This window comes from Rhinoderma darwinii (genome assembly GCF_050947455.1).
Source record: "Rhinoderma darwinii isolate aRhiDar2 chromosome 2 unlocalized genomic scaffold, aRhiDar2.hap1 SUPER_2_unloc_56, whole genome shotgun sequence".
NCBI lineage: Eukaryota > Metazoa > Chordata > Amphibia > Anura > Rhinodermatidae > Rhinoderma > Rhinoderma darwinii.
In genome coordinates, this window is record NW_027461725.1 from 1,589,424 (window position 1) to 1,609,905 (window position 20,482).

At 41.8% G+C, this 20,482-nt stretch overlaps 93 pseudogenes; all 93 read right to left on the minus strand.

The window, feature by feature from the left end:
• Positions 1 to 63: 63 nt before the first annotated feature.
• LOC142681222 (5S ribosomal RNA) lies at positions 64 to 182 on the minus strand (annotated as a pseudogene).
• Positions 183 to 273: 91 nt separating this feature from the next.
• LOC142680203 (5S ribosomal RNA) lies at positions 274 to 392 on the minus strand (annotated as a pseudogene).
• Positions 393 to 645: 253 nt separating this feature from the next.
• On the minus strand, positions 646 to 764 carry LOC142680385 (5S ribosomal RNA; annotated as a pseudogene).
• Positions 765 to 831: 67 nt separating this feature from the next.
• LOC142681066 (5S ribosomal RNA) lies at positions 832 to 950 on the minus strand (annotated as a pseudogene).
• Positions 951 to 1,017: 67 nt separating this feature from the next.
• LOC142681471 (5S ribosomal RNA) lies at positions 1,018 to 1,136 on the minus strand (annotated as a pseudogene).
• Positions 1,137 to 1,203: 67 nt separating this feature from the next.
• LOC142680053 (5S ribosomal RNA) lies at positions 1,204 to 1,322 on the minus strand (annotated as a pseudogene).
• Positions 1,323 to 1,389: 67 nt separating this feature from the next.
• Positions 1,390 to 1,508, minus strand: LOC142681439 (5S ribosomal RNA; annotated as a pseudogene).
• A 67-nt stretch (positions 1,509 to 1,575) lies between these two features.
• LOC142681067 (5S ribosomal RNA) lies at positions 1,576 to 1,694 on the minus strand (annotated as a pseudogene).
• Positions 1,695 to 1,785: 91 nt separating this feature from the next.
• On the minus strand, positions 1,786 to 1,904 carry LOC142680225 (5S ribosomal RNA; annotated as a pseudogene).
• Positions 1,905 to 2,157: 253 nt separating this feature from the next.
• Positions 2,158 to 2,276, minus strand: LOC142681358 (5S ribosomal RNA; annotated as a pseudogene).
• Positions 2,277 to 2,343: 67 nt separating this feature from the next.
• On the minus strand, positions 2,344 to 2,462 carry LOC142681160 (5S ribosomal RNA; annotated as a pseudogene).
• A 226-nt stretch (positions 2,463 to 2,688) lies between these two features.
• Positions 2,689 to 2,807, minus strand: LOC142681380 (5S ribosomal RNA; annotated as a pseudogene).
• Positions 2,808 to 2,874: 67 nt separating this feature from the next.
• LOC142681068 (5S ribosomal RNA) lies at positions 2,875 to 2,993 on the minus strand (annotated as a pseudogene).
• A 91-nt stretch (positions 2,994 to 3,084) lies between these two features.
• LOC142680159 (5S ribosomal RNA) lies at positions 3,085 to 3,203 on the minus strand (annotated as a pseudogene).
• Positions 3,204 to 3,270: 67 nt separating this feature from the next.
• LOC142681461 (5S ribosomal RNA) lies at positions 3,271 to 3,389 on the minus strand (annotated as a pseudogene).
• Positions 3,390 to 3,456: 67 nt separating this feature from the next.
• Positions 3,457 to 3,575, minus strand: LOC142681431 (5S ribosomal RNA; annotated as a pseudogene).
• Positions 3,576 to 3,642: 67 nt separating this feature from the next.
• LOC142681105 (5S ribosomal RNA) lies at positions 3,643 to 3,761 on the minus strand (annotated as a pseudogene).
• Positions 3,762 to 3,828: 67 nt separating this feature from the next.
• LOC142681016 (5S ribosomal RNA) lies at positions 3,829 to 3,947 on the minus strand (annotated as a pseudogene).
• Positions 3,948 to 4,014: 67 nt separating this feature from the next.
• LOC142680942 (5S ribosomal RNA) lies at positions 4,015 to 4,133 on the minus strand (annotated as a pseudogene).
• Positions 4,134 to 4,200: 67 nt separating this feature from the next.
• Positions 4,201 to 4,319, minus strand: LOC142680167 (5S ribosomal RNA; annotated as a pseudogene).
• Positions 4,320 to 4,386: 67 nt separating this feature from the next.
• Positions 4,387 to 4,505, minus strand: LOC142680322 (5S ribosomal RNA; annotated as a pseudogene).
• A 67-nt stretch (positions 4,506 to 4,572) lies between these two features.
• LOC142681355 (5S ribosomal RNA) lies at positions 4,573 to 4,691 on the minus strand (annotated as a pseudogene).
• A 67-nt stretch (positions 4,692 to 4,758) lies between these two features.
• LOC142681438 (5S ribosomal RNA) lies at positions 4,759 to 4,877 on the minus strand (annotated as a pseudogene).
• A 67-nt stretch (positions 4,878 to 4,944) lies between these two features.
• LOC142680066 (5S ribosomal RNA) lies at positions 4,945 to 5,063 on the minus strand (annotated as a pseudogene).
• A 91-nt stretch (positions 5,064 to 5,154) lies between these two features.
• LOC142681121 (5S ribosomal RNA) lies at positions 5,155 to 5,273 on the minus strand (annotated as a pseudogene).
• Positions 5,274 to 5,340: 67 nt separating this feature from the next.
• LOC142681400 (5S ribosomal RNA) lies at positions 5,341 to 5,459 on the minus strand (annotated as a pseudogene).
• Positions 5,460 to 5,526: 67 nt separating this feature from the next.
• LOC142680387 (5S ribosomal RNA) lies at positions 5,527 to 5,645 on the minus strand (annotated as a pseudogene).
• Positions 5,646 to 5,712: 67 nt separating this feature from the next.
• LOC142681069 (5S ribosomal RNA) lies at positions 5,713 to 5,831 on the minus strand (annotated as a pseudogene).
• A 115-nt stretch (positions 5,832 to 5,946) lies between these two features.
• Positions 5,947 to 6,065, minus strand: LOC142681251 (5S ribosomal RNA; annotated as a pseudogene).
• Positions 6,066 to 6,318: 253 nt separating this feature from the next.
• Positions 6,319 to 6,437, minus strand: LOC142681432 (5S ribosomal RNA; annotated as a pseudogene).
• Positions 6,438 to 6,504: 67 nt separating this feature from the next.
• LOC142680095 (5S ribosomal RNA) lies at positions 6,505 to 6,623 on the minus strand (annotated as a pseudogene).
• A 67-nt stretch (positions 6,624 to 6,690) lies between these two features.
• LOC142681219 (5S ribosomal RNA) lies at positions 6,691 to 6,809 on the minus strand (annotated as a pseudogene).
• A 67-nt stretch (positions 6,810 to 6,876) lies between these two features.
• Positions 6,877 to 6,995, minus strand: LOC142681153 (5S ribosomal RNA; annotated as a pseudogene).
• Positions 6,996 to 7,062: 67 nt separating this feature from the next.
• Positions 7,063 to 7,181, minus strand: LOC142681346 (5S ribosomal RNA; annotated as a pseudogene).
• Positions 7,182 to 7,248: 67 nt separating this feature from the next.
• Positions 7,249 to 7,367, minus strand: LOC142681324 (5S ribosomal RNA; annotated as a pseudogene).
• A 67-nt stretch (positions 7,368 to 7,434) lies between these two features.
• On the minus strand, positions 7,435 to 7,553 carry LOC142680230 (5S ribosomal RNA; annotated as a pseudogene).
• A 67-nt stretch (positions 7,554 to 7,620) lies between these two features.
• On the minus strand, positions 7,621 to 7,739 carry LOC142680137 (5S ribosomal RNA; annotated as a pseudogene).
• Positions 7,740 to 7,806: 67 nt separating this feature from the next.
• Positions 7,807 to 7,925, minus strand: LOC142680173 (5S ribosomal RNA; annotated as a pseudogene).
• A 67-nt stretch (positions 7,926 to 7,992) lies between these two features.
• LOC142681440 (5S ribosomal RNA) lies at positions 7,993 to 8,111 on the minus strand (annotated as a pseudogene).
• A 67-nt stretch (positions 8,112 to 8,178) lies between these two features.
• LOC142680341 (5S ribosomal RNA) lies at positions 8,179 to 8,297 on the minus strand (annotated as a pseudogene).
• A 67-nt stretch (positions 8,298 to 8,364) lies between these two features.
• LOC142680234 (5S ribosomal RNA) lies at positions 8,365 to 8,483 on the minus strand (annotated as a pseudogene).
• A 67-nt stretch (positions 8,484 to 8,550) lies between these two features.
• On the minus strand, positions 8,551 to 8,669 carry LOC142681259 (5S ribosomal RNA; annotated as a pseudogene).
• A 67-nt stretch (positions 8,670 to 8,736) lies between these two features.
• LOC142680316 (5S ribosomal RNA) lies at positions 8,737 to 8,855 on the minus strand (annotated as a pseudogene).
• Positions 8,856 to 8,922: 67 nt separating this feature from the next.
• LOC142681042 (5S ribosomal RNA) lies at positions 8,923 to 9,041 on the minus strand (annotated as a pseudogene).
• A 67-nt stretch (positions 9,042 to 9,108) lies between these two features.
• On the minus strand, positions 9,109 to 9,227 carry LOC142681433 (5S ribosomal RNA; annotated as a pseudogene).
• Positions 9,228 to 9,294: 67 nt separating this feature from the next.
• Positions 9,295 to 9,413, minus strand: LOC142681352 (5S ribosomal RNA; annotated as a pseudogene).
• Positions 9,414 to 9,480: 67 nt separating this feature from the next.
• LOC142681236 (5S ribosomal RNA) lies at positions 9,481 to 9,599 on the minus strand (annotated as a pseudogene).
• Positions 9,600 to 9,666: 67 nt separating this feature from the next.
• On the minus strand, positions 9,667 to 9,785 carry LOC142681230 (5S ribosomal RNA; annotated as a pseudogene).
• A 67-nt stretch (positions 9,786 to 9,852) lies between these two features.
• LOC142681260 (5S ribosomal RNA) lies at positions 9,853 to 9,971 on the minus strand (annotated as a pseudogene).
• Positions 9,972 to 10,038: 67 nt separating this feature from the next.
• Positions 10,039 to 10,157, minus strand: LOC142681237 (5S ribosomal RNA; annotated as a pseudogene).
• A 67-nt stretch (positions 10,158 to 10,224) lies between these two features.
• Positions 10,225 to 10,343, minus strand: LOC142680390 (5S ribosomal RNA; annotated as a pseudogene).
• A 67-nt stretch (positions 10,344 to 10,410) lies between these two features.
• Positions 10,411 to 10,529, minus strand: LOC142681071 (5S ribosomal RNA; annotated as a pseudogene).
• Positions 10,530 to 10,782: 253 nt separating this feature from the next.
• LOC142681327 (5S ribosomal RNA) lies at positions 10,783 to 10,901 on the minus strand (annotated as a pseudogene).
• A 67-nt stretch (positions 10,902 to 10,968) lies between these two features.
• Positions 10,969 to 11,087, minus strand: LOC142681409 (5S ribosomal RNA; annotated as a pseudogene).
• A 67-nt stretch (positions 11,088 to 11,154) lies between these two features.
• On the minus strand, positions 11,155 to 11,273 carry LOC142680241 (5S ribosomal RNA; annotated as a pseudogene).
• A 253-nt stretch (positions 11,274 to 11,526) lies between these two features.
• Positions 11,527 to 11,645, minus strand: LOC142680052 (5S ribosomal RNA; annotated as a pseudogene).
• Positions 11,646 to 11,712: 67 nt separating this feature from the next.
• Positions 11,713 to 11,831, minus strand: LOC142680403 (5S ribosomal RNA; annotated as a pseudogene).
• Positions 11,832 to 11,898: 67 nt separating this feature from the next.
• On the minus strand, positions 11,899 to 12,017 carry LOC142681072 (5S ribosomal RNA; annotated as a pseudogene).
• Positions 12,018 to 12,270: 253 nt separating this feature from the next.
• On the minus strand, positions 12,271 to 12,389 carry LOC142681328 (5S ribosomal RNA; annotated as a pseudogene).
• A 67-nt stretch (positions 12,390 to 12,456) lies between these two features.
• On the minus strand, positions 12,457 to 12,575 carry LOC142681411 (5S ribosomal RNA; annotated as a pseudogene).
• Positions 12,576 to 12,642: 67 nt separating this feature from the next.
• LOC142680242 (5S ribosomal RNA) lies at positions 12,643 to 12,761 on the minus strand (annotated as a pseudogene).
• A 253-nt stretch (positions 12,762 to 13,014) lies between these two features.
• On the minus strand, positions 13,015 to 13,133 carry LOC142681314 (5S ribosomal RNA; annotated as a pseudogene).
• Positions 13,134 to 13,200: 67 nt separating this feature from the next.
• Positions 13,201 to 13,319, minus strand: LOC142681338 (5S ribosomal RNA; annotated as a pseudogene).
• A 250-nt stretch (positions 13,320 to 13,569) lies between these two features.
• LOC142681351 (5S ribosomal RNA) lies at positions 13,570 to 13,688 on the minus strand (annotated as a pseudogene).
• A 67-nt stretch (positions 13,689 to 13,755) lies between these two features.
• LOC142681073 (5S ribosomal RNA) lies at positions 13,756 to 13,874 on the minus strand (annotated as a pseudogene).
• Positions 13,875 to 13,965: 91 nt separating this feature from the next.
• LOC142681238 (5S ribosomal RNA) lies at positions 13,966 to 14,084 on the minus strand (annotated as a pseudogene).
• Positions 14,085 to 14,151: 67 nt separating this feature from the next.
• Positions 14,152 to 14,270, minus strand: LOC142680415 (5S ribosomal RNA; annotated as a pseudogene).
• A 67-nt stretch (positions 14,271 to 14,337) lies between these two features.
• LOC142680175 (5S ribosomal RNA) lies at positions 14,338 to 14,456 on the minus strand (annotated as a pseudogene).
• A 91-nt stretch (positions 14,457 to 14,547) lies between these two features.
• Positions 14,548 to 14,666, minus strand: LOC142681150 (5S ribosomal RNA; annotated as a pseudogene).
• A 253-nt stretch (positions 14,667 to 14,919) lies between these two features.
• Positions 14,920 to 15,038, minus strand: LOC142681333 (5S ribosomal RNA; annotated as a pseudogene).
• A 253-nt stretch (positions 15,039 to 15,291) lies between these two features.
• Positions 15,292 to 15,410, minus strand: LOC142680198 (5S ribosomal RNA; annotated as a pseudogene).
• Positions 15,411 to 15,477: 67 nt separating this feature from the next.
• LOC142681210 (5S ribosomal RNA) lies at positions 15,478 to 15,596 on the minus strand (annotated as a pseudogene).
• A 67-nt stretch (positions 15,597 to 15,663) lies between these two features.
• Positions 15,664 to 15,782, minus strand: LOC142680096 (5S ribosomal RNA; annotated as a pseudogene).
• Positions 15,783 to 15,849: 67 nt separating this feature from the next.
• On the minus strand, positions 15,850 to 15,968 carry LOC142681177 (5S ribosomal RNA; annotated as a pseudogene).
• Positions 15,969 to 16,035: 67 nt separating this feature from the next.
• Positions 16,036 to 16,154, minus strand: LOC142680351 (5S ribosomal RNA; annotated as a pseudogene).
• Positions 16,155 to 16,221: 67 nt separating this feature from the next.
• LOC142681170 (5S ribosomal RNA) lies at positions 16,222 to 16,340 on the minus strand (annotated as a pseudogene).
• Positions 16,341 to 16,407: 67 nt separating this feature from the next.
• On the minus strand, positions 16,408 to 16,526 carry LOC142681223 (5S ribosomal RNA; annotated as a pseudogene).
• Positions 16,527 to 16,593: 67 nt separating this feature from the next.
• On the minus strand, positions 16,594 to 16,712 carry LOC142680795 (5S ribosomal RNA; annotated as a pseudogene).
• A 67-nt stretch (positions 16,713 to 16,779) lies between these two features.
• Positions 16,780 to 16,898, minus strand: LOC142680098 (5S ribosomal RNA; annotated as a pseudogene).
• Positions 16,899 to 16,965: 67 nt separating this feature from the next.
• Positions 16,966 to 17,084, minus strand: LOC142681239 (5S ribosomal RNA; annotated as a pseudogene).
• Positions 17,085 to 17,151: 67 nt separating this feature from the next.
• On the minus strand, positions 17,152 to 17,270 carry LOC142681265 (5S ribosomal RNA; annotated as a pseudogene).
• A 67-nt stretch (positions 17,271 to 17,337) lies between these two features.
• Positions 17,338 to 17,456, minus strand: LOC142681451 (5S ribosomal RNA; annotated as a pseudogene).
• Positions 17,457 to 17,523: 67 nt separating this feature from the next.
• On the minus strand, positions 17,524 to 17,642 carry LOC142681188 (5S ribosomal RNA; annotated as a pseudogene).
• A 67-nt stretch (positions 17,643 to 17,709) lies between these two features.
• On the minus strand, positions 17,710 to 17,828 carry LOC142680127 (5S ribosomal RNA; annotated as a pseudogene).
• Positions 17,829 to 17,895: 67 nt separating this feature from the next.
• LOC142680193 (5S ribosomal RNA) lies at positions 17,896 to 18,014 on the minus strand (annotated as a pseudogene).
• Positions 18,015 to 18,081: 67 nt separating this feature from the next.
• LOC142680352 (5S ribosomal RNA) lies at positions 18,082 to 18,200 on the minus strand (annotated as a pseudogene).
• A 67-nt stretch (positions 18,201 to 18,267) lies between these two features.
• Positions 18,268 to 18,386, minus strand: LOC142681109 (5S ribosomal RNA; annotated as a pseudogene).
• Positions 18,387 to 18,639: 253 nt separating this feature from the next.
• Positions 18,640 to 18,758, minus strand: LOC142681167 (5S ribosomal RNA; annotated as a pseudogene).
• Positions 18,759 to 19,197: 439 nt separating this feature from the next.
• On the minus strand, positions 19,198 to 19,316 carry LOC142680238 (5S ribosomal RNA; annotated as a pseudogene).
• Positions 19,317 to 19,383: 67 nt separating this feature from the next.
• LOC142681408 (5S ribosomal RNA) lies at positions 19,384 to 19,502 on the minus strand (annotated as a pseudogene).
• Positions 19,503 to 19,569: 67 nt separating this feature from the next.
• LOC142681215 (5S ribosomal RNA) lies at positions 19,570 to 19,688 on the minus strand (annotated as a pseudogene).
• Positions 19,689 to 19,755: 67 nt separating this feature from the next.
• On the minus strand, positions 19,756 to 19,874 carry LOC142680083 (5S ribosomal RNA; annotated as a pseudogene).
• Positions 19,875 to 20,313: 439 nt separating this feature from the next.
• Positions 20,314 to 20,432, minus strand: LOC142681353 (5S ribosomal RNA; annotated as a pseudogene).
• Positions 20,433 to 20,482: the final 50 nt, after the last annotated feature.

The window sequence follows — 20,482 nt, forward strand, 5'->3', positions numbered from 1 at the left end:
AATGCTTTAATCCATAGTCCTATTTAATCTATTGTGAAACAAAATCTAAACGACATAATAAAAAGTCAACCACACCACGGATTCCCAGACAGTCTCCCACACTGGTACTAGCGAGGCCTTAAGCTGTGTAACTTCTGCGATCTGACGAGAGCAGGGACATTCAGCTTAGAATGGCCATTGACATTCAGCTTAGAATGGCCATTGACATTAAATGCTTTAATCCATAGTCCTTTTTAATCGATTGTGAAACAAAATCTAAACGACATAATAAAAATTCAACCGCACCACGGATTCCCAGACAGTCTCCCACATTGGTACTAGCGAGGCCTTAAGCTGTGTAACTTCTGCGTTTTGACGAGAGCAGGCACATTCAGCTTAGAATGGCCATTGACGTTAAATGCTTTAATCCATAGTCCTATTTAATCTATTGTGAAACAAAATCTAAACGACATAATAAAAAGTCAACCACACCACGGATTCCCAGACATTCTCCCACACTGGTACTAGCGAGGCCTTAAGCTGTGTAACTTCTGCGATCTGACGAGAGCTGGCACATTCAGCTTAGAATGGCCATTGACATTAAATGCTTTAATCCATAGTCCTTTTTAATCGATTGTGAAACAAAATCTAAACGACATAATAAAAAGTCAACCGCACCACGGATTCCCAGACAGTCTCCCACACTGGTACTAGCGAGGCCTTAAGCTGTGTAACTTCTGCGATCTGACGAGAGCAGGCACATTCAGCTTAGAATGGCCATTGACATTAAATGCTTTAATCGATAGTCCTATTTAATCTATTGTGAAACAAAATCTAAACAACATAATAAAAAGTCAACCGCACCACGGATTCCCAGACAGTCTCCCACACTGGTACTAGCGAGGCCTTAAGCTGTGTAACTTCTGCGATCTGACGAGAGCAGGGACATTCAGCTTAGAATGGCCATTGACATTAAATGCTTTAATCCATAGTCCTTTTTAATCGATTGTGAAACAAAATCTAAACGACATAATAACAATTCAACCGCACCACGGATTCCCAGACAGTCTCCCACACTGGTACTAGCGAGGCCTTAAGGTGTGTAACTTCTGCGTTCTGACGAGAGCAGGCACATTCAACTTAGAATGGCCATTGACGTTAAATGCTTTAATCCATAGTCCTATTTAATCTATTGTGAAACAAAATCTAAACTACATAATAAAAAGTCAACCGCACCATGGATTCCCAGACAGTCTCCCACACTGGTACTGGCGAGGCCTTAAGCTGTGTAACTTCTGCGATCTGACGAGAGCAGGCACATTCAGCTTAGAATGGCCATTGACCTTAAATGCTTTAATCCATAGTCCTTTTTAATCGATTGTGAAACATAATCTAAACGACATAATAAAAAGTCAACCGCACCACGGATTCCCAGACAGTCTCCCACACTGGTACTAGCGAGGCCTTAAGCTGTGTAACTTCTGCAATCTGACGAGAGCAGGCACATTCAGCTTAGAATAGCTATTGACGTTAAATGCTTTAATCCATAGTCCTTTTTAATCGATTGTGAAACAAAATCTAAACGACATAATAAAAAGTCAACCGCACCACGGATTCCCAGACAGTCTCCCACACTGGTACTAGCGAGGCCTTAAGCTGTGTAACTTCTGCGATCTGACGAGAGCAGGGACATTCAGCTTAGAATGGCCATTGACATTCAGCTTAGAATGGCCATTGACATTAAATGCTTTAATCCATAGTCCTTTTTAATCGATTGTGAAACAAAATCTAAACGACATAATAAAAATTCAACCGCACCATGGATTCCCAGACAGTCTCCCACACTGGTACTAGCGAGGCCTTAAGCTGTGTAACTTCTGCGATCTGACGAGAGCAGGGACATTCAGCTTAGAATGGCCATTGACATTAAATGCTTTAATCCATAGTCCTTTTTAATCGATTGTGAAACAAAATCTAAACGACATAATAACAATTCAACCGCACCACGGATTCCCAGACAGTCTCCCACACTGGTACTAGCGAGGCCTTAAACTGTGTAACTTCTGCGATCTGACAAGGGCAGGCACATTCAGCTTAGAATGGCCATTGACATTAAATGCTTTAATCCATAGTCCTTTTTAATCGATTGTGAAACAAAATCTAAACGACATAATAAAAAGTCAACCGCACCACGGATTCCCAGACAGTCTCCCACACTGATACTAGCGAGGCCTTAAGCTGAGTAACTTCTGCGATCTGACGAGAGCAGGCACATTCAGCTTAGAATGGCCATTGACATTAAATGCTTTAATACATAGTCCTTTTTAATCTATTGTGAAACAAAATCTAAACAACATAATAAAAAGTCAACCGCACCACGGATTCCCAGACAGTCTCCCACACTGGTACTAGCGAGGCCTTAAGCCGTGTAACTTCTGCGATCTGACGAGAGCAGGGACATTCAGCTTAGAATGGCCATTGACATTAAATGCTTTAATCCATAGTCCTTTTTAATCGATTGTGAAACAAAATCTAAACGACATAATAAAAATTCAACCGCACCACGGATTCCCAGACAGTCTCCCACACTGGTACTAGCGAGGCCTTAAGCTGTGTAACTTCAGCTTAGAATGGCCATTGACGTTAAATGCTTTAATCCATAGTCCTATTTAATCTATTGTGAAACAAAATCTAAACGACATAATAAAAAGTCAACCGCACCACGGATTCCCAGACAGTCTCCCACACTGGTACTATCGAGGCCTTAAGCTGTGTAACTTCTGCGATCTGACGAGAGCAGGCACATTCAGCTTAGAATGGCCATTGACATTAAATGCTTTAATCCATAGTCCTTTTTAATCGATTGTGAAACAAAATCAAAACGACATAATAAAAAGTCAACCGCACCACGGATTCCCAGACAGTCTCCCACACTGGTACTAGCGAGGCCTTAAGCTGTGTAACTTCTGCGATCTGACGAGAGCAGGGACATTCAGCTTAGAATGGCCATTGACATTCAGCTTAGAATGGCCATTGACATTAAATGCTTTAATCCATAGTCCTTTTTAATCGATTGTGAAACAAAATCTAAACGACATAATAAAAATTCAACCGCACCACGGATTCCCAGACAGTCTCCCACACTGGTACTAGCGAGGCCTTAAGCTGTGTAACTTCTGCGTTTTGACGAGAGCAGGCACATTCAGCTTAGAATGGCCATTGACGTTAAATGCTTTAATCCATAGTCCTATTTAATCTATTGTGAAACAAAATCTAAACGACATAATAAAAAGTCAACCACACCACGGATTCCCAGACAGTCTCCCACACTGGTACTAGCGAGGCCTTAAGCTGTGTAACTTCTGCGATCTGACGAGAGCTGGCACATTCAGCTTAGAATGGCCATTGACATTAAATGCTTTAATCCATAGTCCTTTTTAATCGATTGTGAAACAAAATCTAAACGACATAATAAAAAGTCAACCGCACCACGGATTCCCAGACAGTCTCCCACACTGGTACTAGCGAGGCATTAAGCTGTGTAACTTCTGCGATCTGACGAGAGCAGGCACATTCAGCTTAGAATGGCCATTGACATTAAAAGCCTTAATCCATAGTCCTATTTAATCTATTGTGAAACAAAATCTAAACAACATAATAAAAAGTCAACTGCACCACGGATTCCCAGACAGTCTCCCACACTGGTACTAGCGAGGCCTTAAGCTGTGTAACTTCTGCGATCTGACGAGAGCAGGGACATTCAGCTTAGAATGGCCATTGACATTAAATGCTTTAATCCATAGTCCTTTTTAATCGATTGTGAAACAAAATCTAAACGACATAATAAAAAGTCAACCGCACCACGGATTCCCAGACAGTCTCCCACACTGGTACTAGTGAGGCCTTAAGCTGTGTAACTTCTGCGTTCTAACGAGAGCAGGCATATTCAGCTTAGAATGGCCATTGACGTTAAATGCTTTAATCCATAGTCCTATTTAATCTATTGTGAAACAAAATCTAAACGACATAATAAAATGTCAACCGCACCACGGATTCCCAGACAGTCTCCCACACTGGTACTAGCGAGGCCTTAAGCTGTGTAACTTCTGCGATCTGACGAGAGCAGGCACATTCAGCTTAGAATGGCCATTGACCTTAAATGCTTTAATCCATAGTCCTTTTTAATCGATTGTGAAACAAAATCTAAACGACATAATAAAAAGTTAACCGCACCACGGATTCCCAGACAGTCTCCCACACTGGTACTAGCGAGGCCTTAAGCTGTGTAACTTCTGCGATCTGACGAAAGCAGGGACATTCAGCTTAGAATGGCCATTGACATTAAATGCTTTAATCCATAGTCCTTTTTAATCGATTGTGAAACAAAATCTAAACGACATAATAAAAATTCAACCGCACCACGGATTCCCAGACAGTCTCCCACACTGGTACTAGCGAGGCCTTAAGCTGTGTAACTTCTGCGATCCGACGAGAGCAGGCACATTCAGCTTACAATGGCCATTGACGTTAAATGCTTTAATCGATAGTCCTATTTAATCTATTGTCAAACAAAATCTAAACGACATAATAAAAAGTCAACCGCACCACGGATTCACAGACAGTCTCCCACACTGGTACTAGCGAGGCCTTAAGCTGTGTAACTTCTGCGATCTGACGAGAGCAGGGACATTCAGCTTAGAATGGCCATTGACATTAAATGCTTTAATCCATAGTCCTTTTTAATCGATTGTGAAACAAAATCTAAACGACATAATAACAACTCAACCGCTCCACGGATTCCCAGACAGTCTCCCACACTGGTACTAGCGAGGCCTTAAGCTGTGTAACTTCTGCGTTCTGACGAGAGCAGGCACATTCAGCTTAGAATGGCCATTGACGTTAAATGCTTTAATCCATAGTCCTATTTAATCTATTGTGAAACAAAATCTAAACGACATAATAAAAAGTCAACCACACCACGGATTCCAAGACAGTCTCCCACACTGGTACTAGCGAGGCCTTAAGCCGTGTAACTTCTGCGATCTGACGAGAGCAGGCACATTCAGCTTAGAATGGCCATTGACATTCAGCTTAGAATGGCCATTGACATTAAATGCTTTAATCCATAGTCCTTTTTAATCGATTGTGAAACAAAATCGAAACGACATAATAAAAATTCAACTGCACCACGGATTCCCAGAAAGTCTCCCACACTGGTACTAGCGAGGCCTTAAGCTGTGTAACTTCTGCGTTCTGACGAGAGCAGGCACATTCAGCTTAGAATGGCCATTGACGTTAAATGCTTTAATCCATAGTCCTATTTAATCTATTGTGAAACAAAATCTAAACGACATAATAAAAAGTCAACCACACCACGGATTCCAAGACAGTCTCCCACACTGGTACTAGCGAGGCCTTAAGCTGTGTAACTTCTGCGATCTGACGAGAGCAGGCACATTCAGCTTAGAATGGCCATTGACCTTAAATGCTTTAATCCATAGTCCTTTTTAATCGATTGTGAAACAAAATCTAAACGACATAATAAAAAGTCAACCGCACCACGGATTCCCAGACAGTCTCCCACACTGGTACTAGCGAGGCCTTAAGCTGTGTAACTTCTGCGATCTGACGAGAGCAGGCACATTCAGCTTAGAATGGCCATTGACATTAAATGCTTTAATCCATAGTCCTTTTTAATCGATTGTGAAACAAAATCTAAACGACATAATAAAAAGTCAACCGCACCACGGATTCCCAGACAGTCTCCCACACTGGTACTAGCGAGGCCTTAAGCTGTGTAACTTCTGCGATCTGACGAGAGCAGGGACATTCAGCTTAGAATGGCCATTGACATTCAGCTTAGAATGGCCATTGACATTCAGCTTAGAATGGCCATTGACGTTAAATGCTTTAATCCATAGTCCTATTTAATCTATTGTGAAACAAAATCTAAACGACATAATAAAACGTCAACCACACCACGGATTCCCAGACAGTCTCCCACACTGGTACTAGCGAGGCCTTAAGCTGTGTAACTTCTGCGATCTGACGAGAGCAGGCACATTCAGCTTAGAATGGCCATTGACCTTAAATGCTTTAATCCATAGTCCTTTTTAATCGATTGTGAAACAAAATCTAAACGACATAATAAAAAGTCAACCGCACCACGGATTCCCAGACAGTCTCCCACACTGGTACTAGCGAGGCCTTAAGCTGTGTAACTTCTGCGATCTAACGAGAGATGGCACATTCAGCTTAGAATGGCCATTGACATTAAATGCTTTAATCCATAGTCCTTTTTAATCGATTGTGAAACAAAATCTAAACGACATAATAAAAAGTCAACCGCACCACGGATTCCCAGACAGTCTCCCACACTGGTACTAGCGAGGCATTAAGCTGTGTAACTTCTGCGATCTGACGAGAGCAGGCACATTCAGCTTAGAATGGCCATTGACATTAAAAGCCTTAATCCATAGTCCTATTTAATCTATTGTGAAACAAAATCTAAACAACATAATAAAAAGTCAACCGCACCACGGATTCCCAGACAGTCTCCCACACTGATACTAGCGAGGTCTTAAGCTGTGTAACTTCTGCGATCTGACGAGAGCAGGGACATTCAGCTTAGAATGGCCATTGACATTAAATGCTTTAATCCATAGTCCTTTTTAATCGATTGTGAAACAAAATCTAAACGACATAATAAAAATTCAACCGCACCACGGATTCCCAGACAGTCTCCCACACTGGTACTAGCGAGGCCTTAAGCTGTGTAACTTCTGCGTTCTAACGAGAGCAGGCACATTCAGCTTAGAATGGCCATTGACGTTAAATGCTTTAATCCATAGTCCTATTTAATCTATTGTGAAACAAAATCTAAACGACATAATAAAATGTCAACAGCACCACGGATTCCCAGACAGTCTCCCACACTGGTACTAGCGAGGCATTAAGCTGTGTAACTTCTGCGATCTGACGAGAGCAGGCACATTCAGCTTAGAATGGCCATTGACCTTAAAAGCCTTAATCCATAGTCCTATTTAATCTATTGTGAAACAAAATCTAAACAACATAATAAAAAGTCAACCGCACCACGGATTCCCAGACAGTCTCCCACACTTGTACTAGCGAGGCCTTAAGCTGTGTAACTTCTGCGATCTGACGAGAGCAGGGACATTCAGCTTAGAATGGCCATTGACATTAAATGCTTTAATCCATAGTCCTTTTTAATCGATTGTGAAACAAAATCTAAACGACATAATAAAAATTCAACCGCACCACGGATTCCCAGACAGTCTCCCACACTGGTACTAGCGAGGCCTTAAGCTGTGTAACTTCTGCGTTCTGACGAGAGCAGGCACATTCAGCTTAGAATGGCCACTGACGTTAAATGCTTTAATCTATAGTCCTATTTAATCTATTGTGAAACAAAATCTAAACGACATAATAAAAAGGCAACCGCACCACGGATTCCCAGACAGTCTCCCACACTGGTACTAGCGAGGCCTTAAGCTGTGTAACTTCTGCGATCTGACGAGAGAAGGCACATTCAGCTTAGAATGGCCATTGACCTTAAATGCTTTAATCCATAGTCCTTTTTAATCGATTGTGAAACAAAATCTAAACGACATAATAAAAAGTCAACCGCACCACAGATTCCCAGACAGTCTCCCACACTGGTACTAGCGAGGCATTAAGCTGTGTAACTTCTGCGATCTGACGAGAGCAGGCACATTCAGCTTAGAATGGCCATTGACATTAAAAGCCTTAATCCATAGTCCTATTTAATCTATTGTGAAACAAAATCTAAACAACATAATAAAAAGTCAACCGCACCACTGATTCCCAGACAGTCTCCCACACTGGTACTAGCGAGGCCTTAAGCTGTGAAACTTCTGCGATCTGACGAGAGCAGGCACATTCAGCTTAGAATGGCCATTGACCTTAAATGCTTTAATCCATAGTCCTTTTTAATTGATTGTGAAACAAAATCTAAACGCCATAATAAAAAGTCAACCGCACTACGGATTCCCAGACAGTCTCCCACACTGGTACTAGCGAGGCCTTAAGCTGTGTAACTTCTGCGATCTGACGAGAGCAGGGACATTCAGCTTAGAATGGCCATTGACATTAAATGCTTTAATCCATAGTCCTTTTTAATCGATTGTGAAACAAAATCTAAACGACATAATAAAAATTCAACCGCACCACGGATTCCCAGACAGTCTCCCACACTGGTACTAGGGAGGCCTTAAGCTGTGTAACTTCTGAGATCTGACGAGAGCAGGCACATTCAGCTTAGAATGGCCATTGACATTAAATGCTTTAATCCATAGTCCTTTTTAATCGATTGTGAAACAAAATCTAAACGACATAATAAAAATTCAACCGCACCACGGATTCCCAGACAGTCTCCCACACTGGTACTAGCGAGGCCTTAAGCTGTGTAACTTCTGCGTTCTGACGAGAGCAGGCTCATTCAGCTTAAAATGGCCACTGACGTTAAATGCTTTAATCCATAGTCCTATTTAATCTATTGTGAAACAAAATCTAAACGACATAATAAAAAGGCAACCGCACCACGGATTCCCAGACAGTCTCCCACACTGGTACTAGCGAGGCCTTAAGCTGTGTAACTTCTGCGATCTGACGAGAGCAGGGACATTCAGCTTAGAATGGCCATTGACATTAAATGCTTTAATCCATAGTCCTTTTTAATCGATTGTGAAACAAAATCTAAACGACATAATAACAATTCTACCGCACCACGGATTCCCAGACAGTCTCCCACACTGGTACTAGCGAGGCCTTAAGCTGTGTAACTTCTGCGTTCTGACGAGAGCAGGCACATTCATCTTGGAATGGCCATTGACGTTAAATGCTTTAATCCATAGTCCTATTTAATCTATTGTGAAACAAAATCTAAACTACATAATAAAAAGTCAACCGCACCATGGATTCCCAGACGGTCTCCCACACTGGTACTAGCGAGGCCTTAAGCTGTGTAACTTCTGCGATCTGACGAGAGCAGGCACATTCAGCTTAGAATGGCCATTGACCTTAAATGCTTTAATCCATAGTCCTTTTTAATCGATTGTGAAACAAAATCTAAACGACATAATAAAAAGTCAACCGCACCACGGATTCCCAGACAGTCTCCCACACTGGTACTAGCGAGGCATTAAGCTGTGTAACTTCTGCGATCTGACGAGAGCAGGCACATTCAGCTTAGAATGGCCATTGACATTAAAAGCCTTAATCCATAGTCCTATTTAATCTATTGTGAAACAAAATCTAAACAACATAATAAAAAGTCAACCGCACCACGGATTCCCAGACAGTCTCCCACACTAGTACTAGCGAGGCCTTAAGCTGTGTAACTTCGGCGATCTGACGAGAGCAGGGACATTCAGCTTAGAATGGCCATTGACATTAAATGCTTTAATCCATAGTCCTTTTTAATCGATTGTGAAACAAAATCTAAACGACATAATAAAAATTCAACCGCACCACGGATTCCCAGACAGTCTCCCACACTGGTACTAGCGAGGCCTTAAGCTGTGTAACTTCTGCGATCTGACGAGAGCAGGCACATTCAGCTTAGAATGGCCATTGACATTAAATGCTTTAATCCATAGTCCTTTTTAATCGATTGTGAAACAAAATCTAAACGACATAATAAAAATTCAACCGCACCACGGATTCCCAGACAGTCTCCCACACTGGTACTAGCGAGGCCTTAAGCTGTGTAACTTCTGCGTTCTGACGAGAGCAGGGACATTCAGCTTAGAATGGCCATTGACATTAAATGCTTTAATCCATAGTCCTTTTTAATCGATTGTGAAACAAAATCTAAACGACATAATAAAAAGGCAACCGCACCACGGATTCCCAGACAGTCTCCCACACTGGTACTAGCGAGGCCTTAAGCTGTGTAACTTCTGCGATCTGACGAGAGCAGGGACATTCAGCTTAGAATGGCCATTGACATTAAATGCTTTAATCCATAGTCCTTTTTAATCGATTGTGAAACAAAATCTAAACGACATAATAACAATTCAACCGCACCACGGATTCCCAGACAGTCTCCCACACTGGTACTAGCGAGGCCTTAAGCTGTGTAACTTCTGCGATCTGACGAGAGCAGGCACATTCAGCTTAGAATGGCCATTGACATTAAATGCTTTAATCCATAGTCCTTTTTAATCGATTGTGAAACAAAATCTAAACGACATAATAAAAAGTCAACCGCACCACGGATTCCCAGACAGTCTCCCACACTGGTACTAGCGAGGCCTTAAGCTGTGTAACTTCTGCGATCTGACGAGAGCAGGCACATTCAGCTTAGAATGGCCATTGACATTAAATGCTTTAATCGATAGTCCTATTTAATCTATTGTGAAACAAAATCTAAACAACATAATAAAAAGTCAACCGCACCACGGATTCCCAGACAGTCTCCCACACTGGTACTAGCGAGGCCTTAAGCTGTGTAACTTCTGCGATCTGACGAGAGCAGGGACATTCAGCTTAGAATGGCCATTGACATTAAATGCTTTAATCCATAGTCCTTTTTAATCGATTGTGAAACAAAATCTAAACGACATAATAACAATTCAACCGCACCACGGATTCCAAGACAGTCTCCCACACTGGTACTAGCGAGGCCTTAAGGTGTGTAACTTCTGCGTTCTGACGAGAGCAGGCACATTCAGTTTAGAATGGCCATTGACGTTAAATGCTTTAATCCATAGTCCTATTTAATCTATTGTGAAACAAAATCTAAACTACATAATAAAAAGTCAACCGCACCATGGATTCCCAGACAGTCTCCCACACTGGTACTAGCGAGGCCTTAAGCTGTGTAACTTCTGCGATCTGACGAGAGCAGGCACATTCAGCTTAGAATGGCCATTGACCTTAAATGCTTTAATCCATAGTCCTTTTTAATCTATTGTGAAACAAAATCTAAACGACATAATAAAAAGTCAACCGCACCACGGATTCCCAGACAGTCTCCCACACTGGTACTAGCGAGGCCTTAAGCTGTGTAACTTCTGCAATCTGACGAGAGCAGGCACATTCAGCTTAGAATAGCCATTGACATTAAATGCTTTAATCCATAGTCCTTTTTAATCGATTGTGAAACAAAATCTAAACGACATAATAAAAAGTCAACCGCACCACGGATTCCCAGACAGTCTCCCACACTGGTACTAGCGAGGCCTTAAGCTGTGTAACTACTGCGATCTGACGAGAGTAGGGACATTCAGCTTAGAATGACCATTGACATTAAATGCTTTAATCCATAGTCCTTTTTAATCGATTGTGAAATAAAATCTAAACGACATAATAACAATTCAACCGCACCACGGATTCCCAGACAGTCTCCCACACTGGTACTAGCGAGGCCTTAAACTGTGTAACTTCTGCGATCTGACAAGGGCAGGCACATTCAGCTTAGAATGGCCATTGACATTAAATGCTTTAATCCATAGTCCTTTTTAATCGATTGTGAAACAAAATCTAAACGACATAATAAAAAGTCAACCGCACCACGGATTCCCAGACAGTCTCCCACACTGGTACTAGCGAGGGCTTAAGCTGAGTAACTTCTGCGATCTGACGAGAGCAGGCACATTCAGCTTAGAATGGCCATTGACATTAAATGCTTTAATCCATAGTCCTTTTTAATCGATTGTGAAACAAAATCTAAACGACATAATAAAAAGTCAACCGCACCACGGATTCCCAGACAGTCTCCCACACTGGTACTAGCGAGGCCTTAAGCTGTGTAACTTCTGCGATCTGACGAGAGCAGGCACATTCAGCTTAGAATGGCCATTGACATTAAATGCTTTAATCGATAGTCCTATTTAATCTATTGTGAAACAAAATCTAAACAACATAATAAAAAGTCAACCGCACCACGGATTCCCAGACAGTCTCCCACACTGGTACTAGCGAGGCCTTAAGCTGTGTAACTTCTGCGATCTGACGAGAGCAGGGACATTCAGCTTAGAATGGCCATTGACATTAAATGCTTTAATCCATAGTCCTTTTTAATCGATTGTGAAACAAAATCTAAACGACATAATAACAATTCAACCGCACCACGGATTCCAAGACAGGCTCCCACACTGGTACTAGCGAGGCCTTAAGGTGTGTAACTTCTGCGTTCTGACGAGAGCAGGCACATTCAGTTTAGAATGGCCATTGACGTTAAATGCTTTAATCCATAGTCCTATTTAATCTATTGTGAAACAAAATCTAAACTACATAATAAAAAGTCAACCGCACCATGGATTCCCAGACAGTCTCCCACACTGGTACTAGCGAGGCCTTAAGCTGTGTAACTTCTGCGATCTGACGAGAGCAGGCACATTCAGCTTAGAATGGCCATTGACCTTAAATGCTTTAATCCATAGTCCTTTTTAATCGATTGTGAAACAAAATCTAAACGACATAATAAAAAGTCAACCGCACCACGGATTCCCAGACAGTCTCCCACACTGGTACTAGCGAGGCCTTAAGCTGTGTAACTTCTGCAATCTGACGAGAGCAGGCACATTCAGCTTAGAATAGCCATTGACATTAAATGCTTTAATCCATAGTCCTTTTTAATCGATTGTGAAACAAAATCTAAACGACATAATAAAAAGTCAACCGCACCACGGATTCCCAGACAGTCTCCCACACTGGTACTAGCGAGGCCTTAAGCTGTGTAACTACTGCGATCTGACGAGAGTAGGGACATTCAGCTTAGAATGACCATTGACATTAAATGCTTTAATCCATAGTCCTTTTTAATCGATTGTGAAATAAAATCTAAACGACATAATAACAATTCAACCGCACCACGGATTCCCAGACAGTCTCCCACACTGGTACTAGCGAGGCCTTAAACTGTGTAACTTCTGCGATCTGACAAGGGCAGGCACATTCAGCTTAGAATGGCCATTGACATTAAATGCTTTAATCCATAGTCCTTTTTAATCGATTGTGAAACAAAATCTAAACGACATAATAAAAAGTCAACCGCACCACGGATTCCCAGACAGTCTCCCACACTGGTACTAGCGAGGGCTTAAGCTGAGTAACTTCTGCGATCTGACGAGAGCAGGCGCATTCAGCTTAGAATGGCCATTGACATTAAATGCTTTAATACATAGTCCTTTTTAATCTATTGTGAAACAAAATCTAAACAACATAATAAAAAGTCAACCGCACCACGGATTCCCAGACAGTCTCCCACACTGGTACTAGCGAGGCCTTAAGCAGTGTAACTTCTGCGATCTGACGAGAGCAGGGACATTCAGCTTAGAATGGCCATTGACATTCAGCTTAGAATGGCCATTGACATTAAATGCTTTAATCCATAGTCCTTTTTAATCGATTGTGAAACAAAATCTAAACGACATAATAAAAATTCAACCGCACCACGGATTCCCAGACAGTCTCCCACACTGGTACTAGCGAGGCCTTAAGCTGTGTAACTTCAGCTTAGAATGGCCATTGACGTTAAATGCTTTAATCCATAGTCCTATTTAATCTATTGTGAAACAAAATCTAAACGACATAATAAAAAGTCAACCGCACCACGGATTCCCAGACAGTCTCCCACACTGGAACTAGCGAGGCCTTAAGCTGTGTAACTTCTGCGATCTGACGAGAGCAGGCACATTCAGCTTAGAATGGCCATTGACATTAAATGCTTTAATCCATAGTCCTTTTTAATCGATTGTGAAACAAAATCAAAACGACATAATAAAAAGTCAACCGCACCACGGATTCCCAGACAGTCTCCCACACTGGTACTAGCGAGGCCTTAAGCTGTGTAACTTCTGCGATCTGACGAGAGCAGGGACATTCAGCTTAGAATGGCCATTGACATTCAGCTTAGAATGGCCATTGACATTAAATGCTTTAATCCATAGTCCTTTTTAATCGATTGTGAAACAAAATCTAAACGACATAATAAAAATTCAACCGCACCACGGATTCCCAGACAGTCTCCCACACTGGTACTAGCGAGGCCTTAAGCTGTGTAACTTCTGCGATCTGACGAGAGCAGGCACATTCAGCTTAGAATGGCCATTGACGTTAAATGCTTTAATCCATAGTCCTATTTAATCTATTGTGAAACAAAATCTAAACGACATAATAAAAAGTCAACCGCACCACGGATTCCCAGACAGTCTCCCACACTGGTACTAGCGAGGCCTTAAGCTGTGTAACTTCTGCGATCTGACGAGAGCAGGCACATTCAGCTTAGAATGGCCATTGACATTAAATGCTTTAATCCATAGTCCTTTTTAATCGATTGTGAAACAAAATCAAAACGACATAATAAAAAGTCAACCGCACCACGGATTCCCAGACAGTCTCCCACACTGGTACTAGCGAGGCCTTAAGCTGTGTAACTTCTGCGATCTGACGAGAGAAGGGACATTCAGCTTAGAATGGCCATTGACATTCAGCTTAGAATGGCCATTGACATTAAATGCTTTAATCCATAGTCCTTTTCAATCGATTGTGAAACAAAATCTAAACGACATAATAAAAATTCAACCGCACCACGGATTCCCAGACAGTCTCCCACACTGGTACTAGCGAGGCCTTAAGCTGTGTAACTTCTGCGTTCTGACGAGAGCAGGCACATTCAGCTTAGAATGGCCATTGACGTTAAATGCTTTAATCCATAGTCCTATTTAATCTATTGTGAAACAAAATCTAAACGACATAATAAAAAGTCAGCCGCACCACGGATTCCCAGACAGTCTCCCACACTGGTACTAGCGAGGCCTTAAGCTATGTAACTTCTGCGATCTGACGAGGGCAGGCACAATCAGCTTAGAATGGCCATAGACATTAAATGCTTTAATCCATAGTCCTTTTTAATCGATTGTGAAACAAAATCTAAACGACATAATAAAAATTCAACCGCACCACGGATTCCCAGACAGTTTCCCACACTGGTACTAGCGAGGCCTTAAGCTGTGTAACTTCTGCGTTCTGACGAGAGCAGGCACATTCAGCTTAGAATGGCCATTGACGTTAAATGCTTTAATCCATAGTCCTATTTAATCTATTGTGAAACAAAATCTAAACGACATAATAAAAAGTCAACCGCACCACGGATTCCCAGACAGTCTCCCACACTGGTAATAGCAAAGCATTAAGCTGTGTAACTTCTGCGATCTGACGAGAACAGGCACATTCAGCTTAGAATGGCCATTGACGTTAAATGCTTTAATCCATAGTCCTTTTTAATCGATTGTGAAACAAAATCAAAACGACATAATAAAAAGTCAACTGCACCACGGATTCCGAGACAGTCTCCCACACTGGTACTAGCGAGGCCTTAAGCTGTGTAACTTCTGCGATCTGACGAGAGCAAGCACATTCAGCTTAGAATGGCCATTGATATTAAAAGCCTTAATCCATAGTCCTATTTAATCTATTGTGAAACAAAATCTAAACAACATAATAAAACGTCAACCGCACCACGGATTCCCAGACAGTCTCCCACACTGGTACTAGCGAGGCCTTAAGCTGGGTAACTTCTGCGATCTGACGAGAGCAGGCACATTCAGCTTAGAATGGCCATTGACATTAAATGCTTTAATCCATAGTCCTTTTTAATCGATTGTGAAACAAAATCTAAACAACATAATAAAAAGTCAACCGCACCAGGGATTCCCAGACAGTCTCCCACACTGGTACTAGCGAGGCCTTAAGCCGTGTAACTTCTGCGATCTGACGAGAGCAGGGACATTCAGCTTAGAATGGCCATTGACATTAAATGCTTTAATCCATAGTCCTTTTTAATCGATTGTGAAACAAAATCTAAACGACATAATAAAAATTCAACCGCACCACGGATTCCCAGACAGTCCCCCACACTGGTACTAGCGAGGCCTTAAGCTGTGTAACTTCTGCGTTCTGACGAGAGCAGGCACATTCAGCTTAGAATGGCCATTGACGTTAAATGCTTTAATCCATAGTCCTATTTAATCTATTGTGAAACAAAATCTAAACGACATAATAAAAAGTCAACCGCACCACGGATTCCCAGACAGTCTCCCACACTGGTACTAGCGAGGCCTTAAGCTGTGTAACTTCTGTGATCTGACGACAGCAGGCACATTCAGCTTAGAATGGCCATTGACATTAAAATCCTTAATCCATAGTCCTATTTAATCTATTGTGAAAAAAAATCTAAACAACATTATAAAAAGTCAACCGCACCACGGATTCCCAGCCAGTCTCCCACACTGGTACTAGCGAGGCCTTAAGCTGTGTAACTTCTGCGATCTGACGAGAGCAGGGACATTCAGCTTAGAATGGCCATTGACATTAAATGCTTTAATACATAGTCCTTTTTAATCGATTGTGAAACAAAATCTAAACGACATAATAAAAATTCAACCGCACCACGGATTCCCAGACAGTCTCCCAAACTGGTACTAGCGAGGCCTTAAGCTGTGTAACTTCTGCGTTCTGACGAGAGCAGGAACATTCAGCTTAGAATGGCCATTGACGTTAAATGCTTTAATCCATAGTCCTATTTAATCTATTGTGAAACAAAATCTAAACGACATAATAAAAAGTCAACTGCACCACGGATTCCCAGACAGTCTCCCACACTGGTACTAGCGAGGCCTTAAGCTGTGTAACTTCTGCGATCTGACGAGAGCAGGCACATTCAGCTTAGAATGGCCATTGACGTTAAATGCTTTAATCCATAGTCATATTTAATCTATTGTGAAACAAAATCTAAACGACATAATAAAAATTCAACCGCACCACGGATTCCCAGACAGTCTCCCACACTGGTACTAGCGAGGCCTTAAGCTGTGTAACTTCTGCGATCTGACGAGAGCAGGCACATTCAGCTTAGACTGGCCATTGACATTAAATGCTTTAATCCATAGTCCTTTTTAATCGATTGTGAAACAAAATCTAAACGACATAATAAAAATTCAACCGCACCACGGATTCCCAGACAGTCTCCCACACTGGTACTAGCGAGGCCTTAAGCTGTGTAACTTCTGCGATCTGACGAGAGCAGGCACATTCAGCTTAGAATGGCCATTGACGTTAAATGCTTTAATCCATAGTCATATTTAATCTATTGTGAAACAAAATCTAAACGACATAATAAAAATTCAACCGCACCACGGATTCCCAGACAGTCTCCCACACTGGTACTAGCGAGGCCTTAAGCTGTGTAACTTCTGCGATCTGACGAGAGCAGGCATATTCAGCTTAGAATGGCCATTGACGTTAAATGCTTTAATCCATAGTCCTTTTTAATCGATTGTGAAACAAAATCTAAACGACATAATAAAAATTCAACCGCACCACGGATTCCCAGACAGTCCCCCACACTGGTACTAGCGAGGCCTTAAGCTGTGTAACTTCTGCAATCTGACGAGAGCAGGTACATTCAGCTTAGAATGGCCATTGACATTAAATGCTTTAATCCATAGTCCTTTTTAATCGATTGTAAAACAAAATCTAAACGACATAATAAAAAATCAACCGCACCACGGCTTCCCAGACAGTCTCCCACACTGGTACTAGCGAGGCCTTAAGCTGTGTAACTTCTGCGATCTGACGAGAGCAGGGACATTCAGCTTAGAATGGCCATTGACATTAAATGCTGTAATCCATAGTCCTTTTTAATCGATTGTGAAACAAAATCTAAACGACATAATAAAAATTCAACCACACCACGGATTCCCAGACAGTCTCCCACACTGGTACTAGCGAGGCCTTAAGCTGTGTAACTTCTGCGCTCTGACGAGAGCAGGCACATTCAGCTTAGAATGGCCATTGATGGTAAATGCTTTAATCCATAGTCCTATTTAATCTATTGTGAAACAAAATCTAAACGACATAATAAAAATTCAATCGCACCACGGATTCCCAGACAGTCTCCCACACTGGTACTAGCGAGGCCTTAAGCTGTGTAACTTCCGCGATCTGACGAGAGCAGGCACATTCAGCTTAGAATGGCCATTGTCATTAAATGCTTTAATCCATAGTCCTTTTTAATCGATTGTGAAACAAAATCTAAACGACATAATAAAAAGTCAACCGCACCACGGATTCCCAGACAGTCTCCCACACTGGTACTAGCGAGGCCTTAAGCTGTGTAACTTCTGTGATCTGACGACAGCAGGCACATTCAGCTTAGAATGGCCATTGACATTAAAATCCTTAATCCATAGTCCTATTTAATCTATTGTGAAAAAAAATCTAAACAACATTATAAAAAGTCAACCGCACCACGGATTCCCAGCCAGTCTCCCACACTGGTACTAGCGAGGCCTTAAGCTGTGTAACTTCTGCGATCTGACGAGAGCAGGAACATTCAGCTTAGAATGGCCATTGACATTAAATGCTTTAATCCATAGTCCTTTTTAATCGATTGTGAAACAAAATCTAAACGACATAATAAAAATTCAACCGCACCACGGATTCCCAGACAGTCTCCCAAACTGGTACTAGCGAGGGCTTAAGCTGTGTAACTTCTGCGTCCTGACGAGAGCAGGCACATTCAGTTTAGAATGGCCATTGACGTTAAATGCTTTAATCCATAGTCCTATTTAATCTATTGTGAAACAAAATCTAAACGACATAATAAAAGGTCAACCGCACCACGGATTCCCAGACAGTCTCCCACACTGGTACTAGCGAGGCCTTAAGCTGTGTAACTTCTGCGATCTGACGAGAGCAGGCACATTCAGCTTAGACTGGCCATTGACTTTAAGTGCTTTAATCCATAGTCATATTTAATCTATTGTGAAACAAAATCTAAACGACATAATAAAAATTCAACAGCACCACGGATTCCCAGACAGTCTCCCACACTGGTACCAGCGAGGCGATAAGCTGTGTAACTTCTGCGATCTAACGAGAGCAGGCACATTCAGCTTAGAATGGCCATTGACATTAAATGCTTTAATCCATAGTCCTTTTTAATCGATTGTGAATCAAAATCTAAAAGACATAATAAAAAGTCAACCGCACCACGGATTCCCAGACAGTCTCCCACACTGGTACTAGCGAGGCCTTAAGCTGTGTAACTTCTGTGACCTGACGACAGCAGGCACATTCAGCTTAGAATGGCCATTGACATTAAAATCCTTAATCCATAGTCCTATTTAATCTATTGTGAAAAAAAATCTAAACAACATTATAAAAAGTCAACCGCACCACGGATTCCCAGCCAGTCTCCCACACTGGTACTAGCGAGGCCTTAAGCTGTGTAACTTCTGCGATCTGACGAGAGAAGGGACATTCAGCTTAGAATGGCCATTGACATTAAATGCTTTAATCCATAGTCCTTTTTAATCGATTGTGAAACAAAATCTAAACGACATAATAAAAATTCAACCGCACCACGGATTCCCAGACAGTTTCCCAAACTGGTACTAGCGAGGCCTTAAGCTGTGTAACTTCTGCGTTCTGACGAGAGCAGGCACATTCAGCTTAGAATGGCCATTGACGTTAAATGCTTTAATCCATAGTCCTATTTAATCTATTGTGAAACAAAATCTAAACGACATAATAAAAAGTCAACCGCACCACGGATTCCCAGACAGTCTCCCACACTGGTACTAGCGAGGCCTTAAGCTGTGTAACTTCTGCGATCTGACGAGAGCAGGCACATTCAGCTTAGACTGGCCATTGACATTAAATGCTTTAATCCATAGTCCTTTTTAATCGATTGTGAAACAAAATCTAAACGACATAATAAAAATTCAACCGCACCACGGATTCCCAGACAGTCTCCCACACTGGTACTAGCGAGGCCTTAAGCAGTGTAACTTCTGCGATCTGACGAGAGCAGGCACATTCAGCTTAGAATGGCCATTGACATTAAATGCTTTAATCCATAGTCCTATTTAATCTATTGTGAAACAAAATCTAAACGACAAAATAAAAAGTCAACCGCACCACGGATTCCCAGCCAGTCTCCCACACTGGTGCTAGCGAGGCGTTAAACTGTGTAACTTCTGCGATCTAACGAGAGCAAGCACATTCAGCTTAGAATGGCCATTGACATTAAATGCTTTAATCCATAGTCCTTTTTAATCGATTGTGAAACAAAATCTAAACGACATAATAAAACGTCAACTGCACCACGGATTCCCAGACAGTCTCCCACACTGGTACCAGCGAGGCGTTAAGCTGTGTAACTTCTGCGATCTAACGAGAGCAGGCACATTCAGCTTAGAATGGCCATTGACATTAAATGTTTTAATCCATAGTCCTTTTTAATCGATTGTGAAACAAAATCTAAACGACATAATAAAAAGTCAACCGCACCACGGATTCCCAGACAGTCTCCCACACTGGTACTAGTGAGGCCTTAAGCTGTGTAACTTCTGAGATCTGACGAGAGCAGGCACATTCAGCTTAGAATGGCCATTGACTTAAATGATTTAATCCATAGTCCTTAATAATCGATTGTGAAACAAAATCT